Source organism: Hordeum vulgare, chromosome 4H, assembly GCF_904849725.1.
Source record: "Hordeum vulgare subsp. vulgare chromosome 4H, MorexV3_pseudomolecules_assembly, whole genome shotgun sequence".
NCBI classification, from domain to species: Eukaryota; Viridiplantae; Streptophyta; class Magnoliopsida; order Poales; family Poaceae; genus Hordeum; species Hordeum vulgare.
In genome coordinates this window covers 182,384,679-182,402,006 of record NC_058521.1, presented here as the reverse complement: position 1 = coordinate 182,402,006, position 17,328 = coordinate 182,384,679, and positions in this window count along the sequence as shown.

Sequence of the window (17,328 nt, the reverse complement as noted above, 5' to 3'; positions counted from 1 at the left end):
AAATTCTATAAAAATTTGGGGATGTCAGGTGAAGCATCAGATTCTTTTTTATATAAAACTCCAACCTTGTGTTTTGGAAAGTTTTAGCAAAACAACCATTTTCTTGTTCTGGTCCAGTTTGGTACTTTGTACTACAACGATGCTTTTACTTGATATATTTGCGTTGATATTTTTCATACTTGTATGGCACCCTACCAAAACCTTGATCCAGGAGTTGAGCCCCATTGGATGTTTTTAAGTGCATGTGATATTACCCTCAACTTTCTGGCCAGAAATGTTTTTCTCTAACAATTGCACTAACAAGTTTTGTATTTTTTAAACTAAGAGGATCATCTGTGCTGACACCTAGGGAGACTATGATCTGGTATGTTTGGTGGCCAGAAGAGCTGACTAGATACCCTGGTCATTTTGTCAAACACGTGTAGTACATAGCCAGATTTGGCATTAGTTTGAAATTTCATTGACAATTTCCTTTTCTGTCCCAACCAGCTTGTCCACTAACCTTTTCCTTGCCCCTAGCCTAGCCCTGTGTAGTTTCACCAGCATTGGTAGTATTTTGGATGCATTGGCACTGTGTCGAGCACCTTGCGTGCATGCTCTGGGCGCACCCACAGCGCACGTTTTGCACACGCAGGTGCCAAGCTGCCGCGTCCATGCGCCCTTGCCGTCTGGTCTGCCCGTAGAGCTGCCACCACAGTGCGCGAGCGGTGTCGCGGCAGCGCAATGGCCGTGGCGTCTATCGGCCCCTGCTGCAACCAGAACCGTCCAAGCGCCCCCGCGTGCCACCCTTCCTGGGACCCTCTCCCTTGCATTGTGTGCTTGCTGTCCCACTGCCCTGCTGCCCCTACTGAGCCCCTGCTTCGCCCTGCTGCTCCACTTCTGCTGACAGAAGATGCCGCCGTCGAGCTTATCCAAAAGCGTCGGCAAGCTGCTTCGAACAGGCTATAAGAAGGAGCCCCGAGCCCTCTGAGCATCTCAGGAGCCTCCCGGAGCCCGCAGCCATCTCCCATGCCCCTCAATACGGCCGGAGCCCATCGCCTCGCTTCACTCTGGCCGCAACGCCGCCGGCCGTCTCCAGCTAAATTTTGGTAACCCCGAGCCCCTGTCGACCCACCATGACCATTGCTAGCCTCCCCAAACCCTAGCTAACCCATTCCCATTGCAAAAGTTGGGCGATCGCCATCGTAGGCCGAAGCCACCACCGCTGGAGCTTTGTGTCGCCACGACGGGAAGAGGCTCACCCGAGGTCCCTGGAGATTCCCTTGCCCTCCAGAGGATGGGGCCCTCCCTCCTGAGCATGTCAGTGTGCGTATTTCCGGGAATGGAGCCTCCTAGCGCCGGTGAGTGCTGTCGGAGATCGCCCCTGAGTCTGTTCCATGCGCGCAACAGGAGGAAGGAAGACCCGACAGGTGGGCCTCGCCTGTCGGCGAGCGAGCGAGCCAAGCCCCGAGTGCCGTAGCCCCCGCGGTTCGTTTTCATTTGAGTAAAGCCTATTCTTCTGTAGCTGTCTCAATGAACACACTTTCCCTTCTACGAAGCGTATTCAGACCGAAACGTTTTCTTTTATATTAGATTTTAAAAATAGATTTAAACAGAAACTTAAAATGGCTCTAACTTTTAATTTATAACTCCAAATGGACTGATTCTTCTTCCTACCTCTTTCTAATTACCTCTAGTTTATTTGCATATTTATTTAGAAAATATTCAAACAACTTTTGTGTGCTATTTTGTGTTTGTGTGTTAATTCAAATATTATCAAAATACGATTTTGTAGAGAGGAGACTCACTTCAAGTATTATGTGTGCACATCACCCTCCTAAAACTCCAAAGGCAAGCATATTGAATCCAAAATTGCATAAAGTTGTGTGATGTTTGTGGTGGTGCATATATTGCGTGATTTTAGATTATGGTAATAAAAATCTCGCATGAAATAATACCTTGCATAAGAGCATGTGATGGATATTGTTGTTGCTAAGTTTGTGGATGGCAAGTGGTGAGTTGTTACTGCCTCATACTTCGTATGCTATGTTGGTCTGGACAACCTCGGAGTAAGGTGTGTTTGGTGGAAATGAGACCACAGGCTTGTCGGATTTCGGTCTCCGTAATACCCTAACGATTAAAACTCAAGGGTGTGTGCGAAGATCTCTCACTGGCTCGCCACACCTAGCTCGCCACTCGCTGAGAATGGCAGGGAACTCACTCGATGGTGAAGAAGACATAGAACACGGCAGTTTACCCAGGTTCGGGCCACTGAGAAGCGTAATACCCTACTCCTTCTTTGGTGGATTGCGTGTCGTGGAGGTTGGTGGACGAACTAGTACAATGCTCAACCGCCTCCAGAGGAAGGGTGACTCTGTGTGGTGATAGTGGGTGGATGAATCAATCCCCCCCTATGAAGTATCCTATCCTCTATATATAGTGGCGGACCAGGTCCTCTTCTCTTATCATTTCAGCGGGCAGGGATCCCAAAATGGCCAATTTTGAAGGGGTACAGGGGAACATGCTCCCCTTGCCCAAAGGTGGTCTTCGCCTGCAAAGTGACTGTCATCGCAACAGGGCCGGGTCCAGGGATGACGCCCGTCCTGTTGGCGGGCGGCGACGGCTTTGTTACACCAGAAGGGAAATCTTTGGAAGATGCCTTGGGAACCCCGGTACGTCCTTGCCCTCTTTGCACTAAAGGGGAAACTGCTCCGCCCTGTTGCGTGCTGCTCGTTTGTCCTTCCTACACGTCATCCGTGACTCCTGAGGATGGGCCTTCCCTCGGTATCTCCGCCGCTCCGGAGGGGTCCTGAGGAGGCCCCCTGCGGGTCTTGAAGCCACTCCTCCTCGCGAGGCTTGGACCCTCGTGAGGGCCTTGCCTTGAGGGACGTTGGGCCCGTTGTTTTTGGTCGATGAAGCGGGCCATCCCTAGGCGACAGGCACGCAGGTCTGGGTACCCTCGTTCCCAGAATGTCGATAGTAGCCTCCGGGCCCAAGGCGCGCCTAGGCTGGCTTCCCGGCGAAGTCTTGGTGGCGGCCTGAAGCACCGCGGGCCCTTAACACCTGTGGGCCAGGTCTGGCGCGTGCCACACGGCTCATGTCGGGTTGCCCTTGCCTTTTATCTTCACTCAAATTTTTAGGGACCTGACTCGTTGTGTTGGTCCGTTATTGCTTTCGCTTCTCCCGCACTTGGTCCTCCTTCTTGGTCTCCAACTCTAACCGACGTCTCCTAGATCCAGCGCCACGCCGTTCCGTACCCAGTTCAGCGATGGCGCCTGCCGGCAAGCAGAAGCCAGAGGCGCAAAGTCCTGCCCTGGCTCCTCCGCTCCTGTAGTGCGCCCTCTTCAAGGATATGGATGTTGCCCTCGTGCTTCCATGGACCGCAGCTGAGTCCAACGAGCACAGGCGGACCCTGATCTGGCCTGGCGCCATAGAGAAGTGACCCTCCTCGAAGCTGGAATACCCCTTCTTCCTCCATAGTGTCTTTGCCGGGCTGGTGCCGCCCTTCTCCTCATTCTTCACAACCATCCTCAATCACTACGGGATCCAGGCCCTTAATCTCTAGACCAACTCCATCTTGCTTCTGTCCATCTTCGCTTTCTAGTATGAAGCTTTCATGGGCGTGCGGCCTTCAGTAGCCCTCTTCCGTCATTTCTTCAGCTTGCGCCTACACGACGGCGCCCATTTGTCGGCTGCATCTCCTTCGTAGCAGCCGAGAGCAGCAATCTGCTCATGAAGGCCGGGAAGAAGGTGGAGAACTTCAGGCAGCGTTGGGTCGGCAGGGCCCGCCCCACGCGTACCTCCTTGCGATTGAACCGACCGGAAACCAAGGACAGCCCAAAGGGAGGAGGGGCTATGAGCACAGTTTGGCCCTTGAGTCGCGATGCTTAGGAGGCCCCCCTTATTGTACGAGTGACTCCAGTGTTCTCTGTGAGAGATTTGAAGTGGTTTGTCGAGTGCACTAGGATCTACGTCGGCAGGGCCTGTCCCGCGCGTACCTCCCTGCGATTGAACCAACCAGAAACCAAGGACGGCCCAAGGAGGAAAGGGCTACGGGCGCAGTTAGGCCCCTGAGTCGTGATGCTCAGGGCCCCCCTTGACGTACGAGCGACCCCGTACCTCTAGTTGTGTGTCCCCCGCACGGGGCGTGGGCGTAGTCATAGGTGGACCGGGTTGATTTCCTGGCCATCTGCGGGCCTAGTCATTGGTGGACTGTGTTGATTTCCTGGCTAGCTATGGGCTTAGTCATTGGTGGACTATGTTGATTGCCTTCATTTTCTCCCCAGCGTAGAGTGTAGGGATTCCACTAGGCGTGGGATGGACCCCTCCGCGTCCTCGGGGGTCCCTGGGCATATACATCCTCGGCTCGTTATTACATGAGAGTGTCACGGTGGGGGTGTATCTTTGAGGTCGCGAGGACGCTTTGGCCTCGCGAGTGTCCCTACCCCTGAGTCATTGGTGGACTGAGCTTCTCCCCAACATGGAGCATAGGGCTTCCACTAAGCGTGGGATGGACCCCTCTATGTCCTCGAGGGGCCCTGGGCATATATAGTCTCAGCTCGTTATTACGTCAGAGTGTCACGGTGGGGGTGTATCTGGGAGGTGGCGAGGACGCTTTGGCCTCGCAAGTGTCCCTACCCCGAGTCATTGGTGGACTGAGCTTCTTTTGGGTCATTGGTCAACCCTGTTGACTTCTTCTTCAGGAGTGAGACAGGGTATCTGCTGCCTCAGGCGGCCTACAAGGATAAGCTTCGACCGGAGCACCCAAGCGGGGGGTCGACTGCCCTAAGACACAAGCAAAGTAGAACGCTAGGGTTCGAAATGGGTGATATTGAAACAATTGAAAGATGCTTAATTGAAAGTAGTGGCTCGGGAGCGCCCTGAGCTCCAAGAGGCCGCATGGCCCTGTGGGTGCCCTCGGAGAGGGTGAGCCAAAAAGTTACCTGGGAGCAGCCAACAAAGATTCACCTGGCGACCATGACGTTGAAGTGCGGAAGGCGCTGTCGTCGCCCCATCTCCTGCTCCCATGGTCGCGACCCTCATGGGTCCACCATCTACCAAGGCTTGGGGCCTTTGATCGGCTCGAGCATCTCCTCCTCTTCCTCGCCATGCCCCAGCAGACAAGGCATGAGCATGGCCCGCTGGAGCCGCTGATAGGTGGCAGCCACGTTCCCCAGCCCGATGGGCATGAGGGCACTGGTGCCCGGGTACACCCACCGATGGTTAGTCAGCGCGGACCATAGGGGGCCTTGAGCCGCGGCTGTGTCGGTCGCGAGCGTGTTGATGCTGATGCGGGGCCGGTTGACCATGCCGCCGCCGACGACTCAATTGGTGGTGCAGGGCAGTCCCCGCCTCGCATGGCCTAGGCCTCTCAAAGTTCTCGGATTCCTCCGATGACGGACTCACGGGAACTGGGCGGACGCGCGACGAAGCTCGCCCTCGGGTTGTGCTCGAGTGCCACCCTCACCTCACTAGTCAGGCCCGGAACCTCCCCGGTGGGAGCCCCCAGCCCTGACCAAAGGGGGGCACCGAGCGCGCCTCCCTATGCGATGGGAATCATGGCCCCGTCCCCCGGCGCGGAGCCTTAAGCCCTAGGGCGCTCCGTGAGGAGGAGCTCCTTCTTCTTCTTGCATGGGTCCTTGTGAGGCGGCTCGTCTTCTTCGTCGTCCGAGTGCTCCACCGCTGGTGCGCGTTAGGCGCACTCGAGTGTACAGACGGCATCCTTCTCGTCGCAGGCGATGGTGATGAAGCCATCACTCCCTAGTATTTTGAGGACGTTGTAGCCATGGTGGGTCACTGCCATGAACTTGTCAAGAGACGGGTACCCAAGGATCGCGTTGTACGGCAGGTGGATGTGCGCGACGTTGAAGACGATGATCTCAGTGTGGTAGTTCTTGCGCTCGCCGAAGGTGATTGGCAGATGTACCTGCCCGATGGGAACGATGGACCCCTCCGTGACTCCTGAGAAGGGCTTGGTCGATAGGAGTTGTTCGTACGACAACTGGATTTTCTCGAATGTCTCAACCGAGAGGATGTTGAGCCCCGCTCCATTGTCGATAAGGGTCTTGGTGACGAGGACATTGCTAATGGTCGGGGTGCACATCATGGGGAGCTTGCCGGCCATGAACCAGCACCTTAGCTAATCACTTGGGTCGAAGGTGATGGTGGTGTGGGACCAGTTGTGGGGGTGCATCGCTTCAGGCTTCGAGAGAGCGACATTCACCTCCCGTGCAAACTTCTTGAAGGCACAGTTGTAGGCCGGGGTCTGGGCTCCGCCCAAGATGGAGGCCACCGCCATGACCTCCTGGACGCCCCAGGCCCCATCGTCCTGACTGTCTTCATCCCTCCTTCTAGGTGGTGGAGGCAGACGAGGCAGTCCAACCTCACGAGGGTGAACCTCACGATGCTGACCGCGTCATTGCCCCTCCTGAGGGTCGTCACACCAGCGGTCCTCCTGAGCCTGGCCGCGCCAGCGGTCCTCTTGAGGCTGGCCGTGCCAACGGTCTTCATGAGGCTGCTGGCGCCACCCTTGGCGCGGCTCTCGGTCGTCCTAGCGACCCCCGCCGCGACCTCCGTCATGCACGGGGCCCGAGTCTCCCCGTCCAGGGCACCTACTGAAGTTCTCGGCACGGGCCAGTCAAAGCTCTTGGACCTCGGAGGTATCATGTCCACTGGTGCCATGGAAGATGCACATTGGCCCCCTCCTGACGGACACTCTCCTCCTCGACCGTACTTCGCTTCAGGCTCAGCTGCGAGTACCGGAGGAGCCTTGCGCTTCACCTCCTCGGCCTTGGCTTTCTTCTCTTCTGGTTCTGCCACCTAAGGCTCGAGGAGAGACATGCGACCTTCTTCAGCCCTGGCGCACTTGTTTGCCAGGTTGAACATCTCCAGGGCGGTGCTCATTTCATCACTCATGGCGAGCTCCTCCTTCATCTTGAGGTCGGTGACTCTGTCGGAGAAGGCTGAGATGGCGGCCTGATACGTCTCAAACGTATCGACTTTTCCGAACACTTTTGCTATCGTTTTGTCCTCCCTCTTGCATGATTTGAATGAAACTAACCCGGACTGACGCTATTTTCAGCAGAGCTGCCTGTATAGTTTTCTTGTGTGCAGGAAAATGGATATTTAGACGTCCTAGAAAATTCCCATAAAAAATAGAGAAAATCCGTGCACCGTGAGGGACCATTGGCCAGAGGGGAGCCACAGGGCCCCAGGCGACCTGATGGCGCGGCCTGCCCCCTGGCCGCGCAGGGCCGCGCAGGGAAGCTGCCTGCCCCCTATGGTGCCCTACTTTGGCTCCTATTTTTACCCGTGATGAGGAAATTGCAAAACCAAAGTCGTTTTGCAAGTTCTCGACGCGGAGCCGCCGTCACCCTCGGTTCTTCTTCGGGAGAGCTAATCTAGAGGGTGTTTTAGCCTCCAGAGAGGGTAAATCGTCGACATCGTCATCACCATCACCACTCTATCATCCTTCCATGGCTTCTCCCATCATGCGTGATTAATTCCCTGATGTAGGTGAAGGGGATGGGAGAGATTGGATGAGTTAGATCATCTAATAGTTTGTCCAATTGTTGGGGGCATGTTGCCTATCATCTACTATGGTGTTTATCATCTTTGCTACTACTTGTTACTCTTAATGATTGTCACTTTGGGCATGAGTGCCATGATTTCAGATCTGAATACCTTATGTTTTCACGAATATATTTGTGTTCTAGATCCTATCTATGAGTAGTATGCACCTATTATAGTTCGGAACTGGCGATCCCAATGGTGACAGCTTGGGACACCAAAGGGGATTGGCTGTAGTTTGAGGATTGCATGTATCCATTGATTGTTAATGCTTTGTTCCGGTGCTGTTTGACAGGAGCACCTTAATCTCCATCAGTTCCTTTTGGCCCCAATGATAGTGGGATGGTAGGACAAAAGTTGTTGTGCAAGTTCTTATTGCAAGCACGCACGACTACCTCGGGATACATGCCTAATATTTGATATATGCCTAGAGGATCAATACTTTTGTATGTGCCTTGCCCCAAGTTAAATACATGATATCTCTCATCCATGAGTAACCATCCATCTCCCTAGCCTATAGTGTTTTAATCATGCTGGTCACAAGTAGCATTACTTTCCCTGTTTTACTTTCATTGCTTTGCCACTATTATTTCCGTTGCCACCATCACCTACATATAACTGTTGCTACTAATATTTCGTTGCCAAGAAAGTATCTTTTAGGTGCGGTTGAATTGACAACTCAATTGTTAAAGATTATAAATATTATTTGGCTCCCCTTGTGTCGAATCAATAAATTGGGTTAACTTACCCGTGAAGACTATTGCGTTCCCCTACACTTGTGGGTTATCAAGACCTTTTTCTGGCGCCTCTGCCGGGGACCATAGCTTTATTTACAAGTCTACTTGGAGTTATTTTGCTTGCTGCAATTTATTCACTATGGGAAAGAAAGGAGACCCCAAGGTTCCAATTTTACCATCCACTACGAGAAAAGGTATTGTTCTTAGCACTAGCACTACGCTTAATTCACCTTCTGTTATGAGTAAGTTTGCTTCACCACCATCACATGCTGCTTCTACCGAGTTTTTTACTATGCCTGATACCTTTGATGATGCTTCCACTACTATTAATGAGCCTGGTTTACTTGGTTATTTTATTGAGTCTCAGATTGCTAAGGCTGTTAAATAGTCTAGAATCTAATTTCCTATTACACGCTACCCCATTGGTAGGTCTTTTGGTTACCGATACTTGAGTGGTCTCAAGGAAAGAATTCTTTATGATCATTATGTTGAACTTGATGATGATTTATGCAAGGAACTTACAGACTGTGCTGACTCTGACCCTGCTTGTGTTAAGAAGCTGCTTGAAAAGCATTCTATGAAGAACAAGTTTACTCCTGATCCTATGTTTGCTTCATCTCCTATTTGCATTGAGGATATTGATTTTGATTTCTTAATCGATCATTCACTTATATCCATAGTTGAAGATGCCCCTTTTTATGGCAGAGAAGATGATGCTGCTATTGCACACCTTACCAAACTCACTGAGTTGGGTGGCTTATTCACTACAAATGACAAGAAGATAAATTATTATGTTAGTAAGCTACTTCCTTTCTCTTTGAAGGAAGATGCTAAAGCATGGTATTATGCACTACCATGTGGTTCCATTAAGGGTCCTCAAGATTTAGCTCAATCTTTTGTTGCTAAGTATTTTCCTGCTCATAACCAACATGCTGCTTTACAACGAATTTATAACATTAAACAGTCGCAGGATGAGCATCTCCCGAAAGCTTGGGGGAGGTTTTGCACTTTGCTTAAGGCTAGACCGGTACATGGAATTCCTAAGAATGAATTGCTTGATATATTTTATGCTGGTCTAACCGATGAATCTAGAACCTATCTAGATAGTTGTGCTGGTTGTGTTTTCAGGGAAAGAACACCAGATGATGCCGAAGAATTAAGGGGCAAGATAGCTAAGAATCATGATGATTGGTCCGTTCCTGAACCACCTCCATCACCCAAGAAGAGAGGTATGCTTTTCTTGAGCCCAGAAGTTATGCAAGAAGCCAAGAAGTCTATGGAAGAAAGAGGTATAAAGACTGAAGATGTGAAGAATCTACCTCCTATTGAGGAATTATGTGAGCATACCACTCACCCACCTATGGTAGAGGTACACTCTCTTTTAGAATTCAATGCAGTGAGATCCCTCATGGTAATCCTCCTAACCAATGTTTATATGAGCTTGATAATTTCATTGTCAAGCAAAATCACTTTAATGAGTAGATTCAAAGCCAATTGCATGATAATTCCCTTGCTATCAAAAGTTTGCTTGATGTTTTGAGTATAACTATTAATGATGTTAAAGGTCTTGTTAAGCATTTTCATATGGTTCAAACTCAGCTTGAACAAATTTCTAATGTGCAAAAAGATTTTCTTGCTAACAATGCCAAACAAGTAGATACGCATGCATATGGTATAAAGACCCGAGGAGGTACAGATACCCAGGACCTGCTTTATCCAGAGGGGCATCCAAAGAGGATCGAGCAAGATTCTCTATTGCATTAAGAAGACATTGTCAGCTCCCCGAAGAAGAAGAAGAGACACCAGGAGGCTGACAACTCCAATGATCCAATAATTGATGAAGAACCTATTGTTGATCCTAATAGTATATCTATTTTCGATGCTGAAACTGAAGATGGTGCTGAACTTGATAAAGATAATGAGAAGATCGATCCTCCTGAGATTCGAGAAGAAGAAGCACCCGACAAGTGCAAGAGGTACACTAGAGAAGATTTTGTTGCAAGAAAACATGGGAAGGAAAGAGAACGACGGGTACAAAAATCAATTCCCTTCCCAGGTAAGTCTTTCAAAACTAAAGAAGAAGAGTATTAGAATAAATTTTGTGAATGGATGAAACCTCTTTTTCTTCAAATTCCTTTGACCGATGCTATTAAGTTGCCTCCGTACTCGAGGTATATGAAAGATATTGTCACTAATATAAGAAAAGTTCCTAATGAGGCAATATCTACTATGCTTGCTAATTACTCTTTCAGTGGCAATATTCATGAGAAGTTTGGTGATTCAGGTATACCCACCATTCCTTGCTCCATAAAAAATAATTATGTCAGAACTGCTTTATGTGATCATGGTGCAGGAGTGAGTGTTGTGCCTTTTTCTCTCTACAAAAGGCTTTGTCTAGATAAACTAATCCCTACAGATATCTCTCTTCGAATGGCTGATAAGTCAACAGCCGTTCCTGTAGGTATTTGTGAGGTTGTTCCAGTTGAAGTTGGTAATTGCTTGATCCTTACTGACTTTGTTTTGCTTGCCATGCCCGAGGATGGGAGCATGTCTATTATTCTTGGTAGACCTTTTCTTAACACCGCGGGTTCTATTATTTATTGCAATAAAGGAAAGGTGACCTTCAATGTTAATGAGAAGGAGCACACGGTATATTTTCCAAAGAAAATTGATTAAAGGCATGGCTTTAATTCTATTGAGAATATTGAGACCGTGAAGGTTGGAGAGTGGGATTGTCCATTATGGTGGGGACAATATCCATTGAAATAAAGGTACCAAGAATAATTTATAAGAAGTGAAACTTTTTATAAGAAGTGAAACTTTTTGCTCAATATAACACCTGCTTGGTAGTGAGACTTGATCAACATTGCTAACAAATATGTTTTATATGAGTAAAAAGAGAAGCTTGTTATGTTTTCATTTCCTTTATATTTTATCCTCCTTGCTGTAACAAAGTTTTATGTTTTTGAAGCTTCATATGTTTAACCATTTTTTCGAGCTTACCAGAAGTTTTGCAACTTTCAGTATTTCGATAAATTCTCAAAAGTGAAGTTGTCAGAAAAATTCCAGAAAATTTATAATAAAAATTTCCATCGAAAAAGTGACGCGCGGGCACCTGGAGCCAGCCAGGGGGGCACCCTCTGTCCAGGTGGCCAGCTGGCGCGGCCTGCCCCCTGGCCGCGTCCACAAGTCGCATGGGCCCACCTGGGCCCCTTTCCAGGTACTTCTTCCTCTCTTCTCTCTCTCTCACTCAAAAAATCTCGATATTTCTGCTCGAGCTCGAGTTCTTGCTGTTCTTGGTGGCAAATTTCGATCTCTCTCGACATCCCATCATTTGCATTGAGAATTTGAGCATTTTCTCCCTGGTATGTGACTCCTCCACTCCTCCAATTAAAATTTTGATTGGTGGTCTTATTTGTGATTATGTAGGAGCTCTTGGTGCTGTTCATATGAGCTTGCATGCATTCTTAGAAATTTATTTCTGAAGTTTTGATGCAAGCTTATAAATGAAGGAAGTGAGTAGACTAGTTTGCTGCAACTCATTTTTGCTTAAACCTCCATTTTTGTGTTGAACGATTTTTTTAGAAATGAGCTTGTTTGGAAAAGCAAAAGGATGGCTTGGGAAGAAGAGACCCGAGCCTACTGATAGACTAACTAGAGCTGCAACTTCATCCTCTATTGTGAGGACACGTTACAATGATGATACCGTGCCACCGGAGTTGCTCCATGAGACGGACACATGACGTGCCATGGCATTCCCGTATTCAGATTTCCTTATGGCGGCAGGTATTAAGGATAAGTTGGATAACCTGTGTGCAGCTACAGGTTTGACACATCTCGTAACACGACGTTTGCAACAATATCCAAAACTCACCTATTATTTTGTCAACTGGTTTAGATATAATGATAAAACTTCCATGATTGAATTCAGATTATATGAGGATGTCTTTACCATGTATTAGGCAGAATTTTGTGATATTATAGGTGTGCGGAATGTCAGGAAGATGACCAAAATGAACGTTCAGCCATACGAGCTGAAATCCCTATTCGCTTCCCATTGCAGTAAGGACCCGCGAGAAATTCACAAGGGGAAAATCTCCAGCATTTTTTGTCCTCACATCAGGTATTTCACATACTATATTGCTCGAGGGGTGTTAGCTCGTGACAACACGAGCAACATTTTGGCTCTGGATCTCGCTATCTTGGCAGCCGCCCTCTTAGGAGATAACACATATAATATGGGTGCTTTGATTGCTCATCGCCTCGTCGCTAACAGTGGCAAAGGGCCTCACTTTGGTAGCATTTATGCCACGCTTATCCTCGAGCACCTCGGGTCCATAGTGTGCATGGATGATACGCCTTTTTCATTCATAAGCTTTGATCTTACCGCTATGAAGAGGCATGAGTTTGTTACTAGGACTTCTGAGTTTAGTAACCTTTTTTTTATTATGAGATTTGGCCAGCTTACTACTCGCGAGATCCGTCTTCCTGCACCACTCTTGTTTGATTACACTAGCAGAAATGGGTGGTCTTTCAGCTCGACTGAGTTGGACGAGTTCGTGATCCAGCAGCAGTTCCCCAACCCCATGGAGGAGGTTGTTCCCGGGGAAGAAGAGCCTTCTCCTTGGGAGGCCACCTGGGCGTCAGTGTACGTGCTCGAGGCCTCGTATGATTCTTGGAGCCACGAGTACCACTTCGGAGCCGGAGGAAGCTCCTGGAGCCCGCAGTAGCTGATCTCAACTTAAGCCAAAAGCCTAAGATTGGGGGAGTACGTATACTTCTCCCCTTTAATTATATCATCCGTAGCATCCTTTGTAAGTCTCTTCAGAGTTTTTGCTTGTTCTTCTTTGTTCTCTCTTTGCAAAAACAACAAAAAGATTTCTCTTTTACTTTTCTTTCGTTTAACCTTTGGAAAACCCAAAATGATTTCTTTTCTCTCTTTAGTTTGATTTGTTTGCAGAGTTCAGCTCACGCCCATAGTTGCAATTGCGCTTGATCATATCTTTCTACATTCGATCGTGCAAGTGACGATGCAATAATGACGAAGATCGGTGGAAGGAATGTAACAAGGAAAGCCGGTATGAACTCTGTTTGTTTCTATTTTTGTACATATGCCTGTACTTATGATCTAGAGACCAGCTTGTAGCGACATAGTGCTGTGATTACAATGCTCTCCCAGTAGTTCATGCTTTATTTGTGACTAGTCTCAAAGAGCTGGAGTGCATAATGTGTTATTGAAATGTTTAGCATGCATTGCACACTTCATGGTTTGGCATATTAGAGTGGTATTTCCCTTGTAGAGTTTTTGGATTGACTTGGCACATGCTTAGACATGTTTATGACTAGAAGTCTATCAAGCCTTGGCAATCTTTTTATTTCAGAATAGATATATCGCTTTCATGCCCGATTCAATGTTGCTTTTTCGCTCTCCATGATTATGATCGTTATTGCTCTCTAGTTGATCGCTTCCCCGTATTTTGCTAGCCTTCACCTGTACTAAGTGGACTGACTGCTTGTGCACCCAAAATCCTTAAAACCAGTTGCGCCATATGAGTCCACCATACCTACCTATATGCGTTATTTTTGTGCCGTCCTAAGTAAATTTGCATGTGCCATGTTCTAAATTTTCAAATAATTTTTTTGTTTTGTATGCCCGAATCGCTCATGTAGTGGCTATCAATATCTTCCATGCTAAGTAGGTTATTCTCAAGATATGTGTTGATTCACTATCATTCACGAGAAAGTGGCTGGTAACCGGGATGCCTAGTTCCATGCTCAGAGTCAAATCAAATTTAATGAAACAAAACTCCCCCACGATTGTTTTTTGTTTGGACGGTACCCGTGGATTCGGCCCACCGTGGAGTGTGATCGATTGGTAGAGGGGGAGTTAAAACTTTACTTTTTTTGTTTGGGAACTGCCTATAATGTATTTAGCATGGAAGATATTGAGATCTCTTAGTTGTTACGTTGACAGTGAAAGCATACCGGCCAAATTTTTTATTTATCTCTGTTTTAAAGCTCAAGCTGTGGCACCTCTGCAAATGAATGCTTCCCTCTGCGAAGGGCCTACCTATTTAACTTTTCTGTTGAGTCATCCTCTTCTTATAAAAAGCACCAACTATAGAGAGCATAATTGTCATTCTGAGTGTAATGTGCATTGTCCCAAAACACCACATTGTCTTCTGCATGATTGTGATATTGCTTATTCTGAAATATTTATTTCTAGTCTTCTTTAAAACTCCAAAGGAGCGTCTACATTTATGTTTTGCTTCACTAATGGGGGCTAGCGAGATACCACTCTAGTATATCCAAGTCATGTGCATTGTGATCCCATTACAATTTTTAGTTAAATATTATTCTTTCTTAGTTGTTTGGAACTCTTCACATGATCGTAGGATTGCTTCCTGTATTTTCTTTGTAGCATTACTTCAATACTTGTTGGGCTTGTTCGTAGTGCATGCTTATATACATTTGATGAAGCAAAAGAGTTTGTCAAGTTTTCTTTGTCGTGTTCAGTTTCTTGAACTGAATTGCTTGAGGGCAAGCAATATGCTAAGCTTGGGGGAGTTGATACGTCTCAAACGTATCGACTTTTCCAAACTTTTTTGCTATTGTTTTGGCCTCATTCTTGCATGATTTGAATGAAACTAACCCGGGCTGACGCTGTTTTCAGTAGAGCTGCCTGTATGGTTTTCTTATGTGCCGGAAAATGGATATTTAGACGTCCCAGAAAATTCCCATAAAAATAGAGAAAATCCACGCACCGGGAGGGACCATGGGCCAGAAGATGGGCCAGAGGGGAGCCACAGGACCCCTAGGCGACCTGCTGGCGCGGCGTGCCCCCTAGGCGCGCCGGGAGGACGCCTGGGTGGGGCCCACCCCCTCTGGTGCCGTACTTTCACTCTTATTTTTACTCGTGACAAGGAAATTCTAGAACAGAAGTCGTTTTGCATATTCTCGATGCACAGCCACCGCCACCCTTGGTTCTTCTTCGGGAGAGCTAATCTGGAGGCTGTTTTGGCCTACGGAGAGGGGAAATCGTCGCCATCGTCATCACCATCACCACTCCATCATCCTTCCATGGCTTCTCCCATCATGTGTGAGTAATTCCCTGCTGTAGGTGATGGGGATGGGAGAGATTGGATGAGTTAGATCATGTAATAGTTCGTCGGATTGTTGGGGGCATGTTGCCTATCATCTACTATGGTCGTTATCATCTTTGCTACTACTTGTTACTCTTAATGCGTGTCACTTTGCGCCCGAGTGCCATGATTTCAGATCTGAATACCTTATGTTTTCACGAATATATTTGTGCTCTAGATCCTATGTATGACTAGTATGCACCTATTATAGTCCGAAACCGGCGATCCCAATGGTGACAGCTTGGGACACAAAGGGAATGGGCTGTAGTTTGAGGATTCCATGTATCCATTGATTGTTATTGCTTTGTTCCGGTGCTCTTTGATAGGAGCACCTTATTCTCCATAAGTTCCTTTTGGCCCCATTGATAGCGGGATGGTAGGACAAAATATGTTGTGCAAGTTCTTATTGCAAGCACGCACGACTACCTCAGGATACATGCCTAATGTTTGATATATGCCTAGATGATCACTACTTTTCTATGTGCCTTGCCCCAAGTTAAATACATGGTATCTGTCATCCATGACCAACCATCCATCTCCCTAGCCAAAGTGTTTTAATCCTGCTGGTCACAAGTAGCTTTACTTTCGTTATTTTACTTTCGTTGCTTTGCCACTATTATTTCCGTTGCCACCGTCACATCCATATCACCGTTGCTACTAATATTTCATTGACAAACAAGTATCTTTCAGGTGTGGTTGAATTCACAACTCAATTGTTAAAGCTTATAAATATTCTTTGCCCCCCCTTGTGTCGAATCAATAAATTGGGTTAACTTACCCGTGAAGACTGTTGCGATGCCCTACACTTGTGGGTTATCACGGCCTCGTCCGACGCCTTTGTGATCTTGAGGCGCATGACCGTGAAGCATTGTGTGAACTTGTGCAGGGTCTCCCCTCCTGGTGCTTGATGCGCCGCAGGTCGTTCACGGTGGGGGCACGGTCGCGAGTGCCCTGGAAGTTGGCGACGAAGCGCTCGCGCAGGCTATCCCATGAGGTGATGGACGCCTTTGGGAGGTTGAGGAGCCAAGAGAGCGCTCCACCCTTGAGCGCCATGGAGAACCTGCACGCCATGACCTTGTCGCCTCCTCCTACCGCCCTGATGCTGAACGTGTAGAGTTGCAGGAACTCTACCGGGTCCAGGGTGCCGTCGTTGCGCGGGGCCAAGTCGGGCTTGAACTTCTGGGGCCACGTAGTTGGGTAGGGTGCAGGGGCGATGGCGAGGCATCCCACTGGTCCGATGGGTGTAGAGCGTGCAGGGGCGACTCGACCCTGTTGCTCCAACGGGTCTGCTTCGGGCGAAGCGCGCTCGCGGTCCGGGACTTGCAGCGCCGGGAGCGCGAGCGCATCAGCGCGCGGTCGAGGAACCACCTCACAGCTCGATTTGTCTCCTGGCCTCGCCTTGGGCTCTCAAGGTTGGTCACGGGGACGCGCTTCTGCCTGGGCTCGGGGCGTACGTTACGCCATGGTGGTGGGCGGTGCATCTTGCTCCTCGTCGTTTGCTTTGGATGGTTGGGGCCGAAACGAATAGGAAAGCGCTGCGGAGTCGCTGGCGGCGACAACGAGCTCCTTGATGCCCTGGATCCAGTCGTTGTGGCGGTTAGGGGCGGGCCGATAGTGGAGCAACTCTGTGGCCATAGCAAGCATGCGCCAGCTGTGTGGCATCTCCAACCGTGCGTGCGAGGCCGCCCCGAAACCCCGGACGAGCGACGGAGTGGTGGTGCGGCCATCGGGGTGTTCGGTAGCCGGCTGGGAGGGACCCTGCTATTCTTGAGCATCGGGGCCTGTGGCGGCATTCACCACGGGCGATGGTGATCGTTGCGCGCCTGCGAGTCCAGCGGGCGCCGTTTGAGCGACGCGGGCAGCGCGATGTTCGGCGCGATCCCGACGAGCGTCGGCCATCT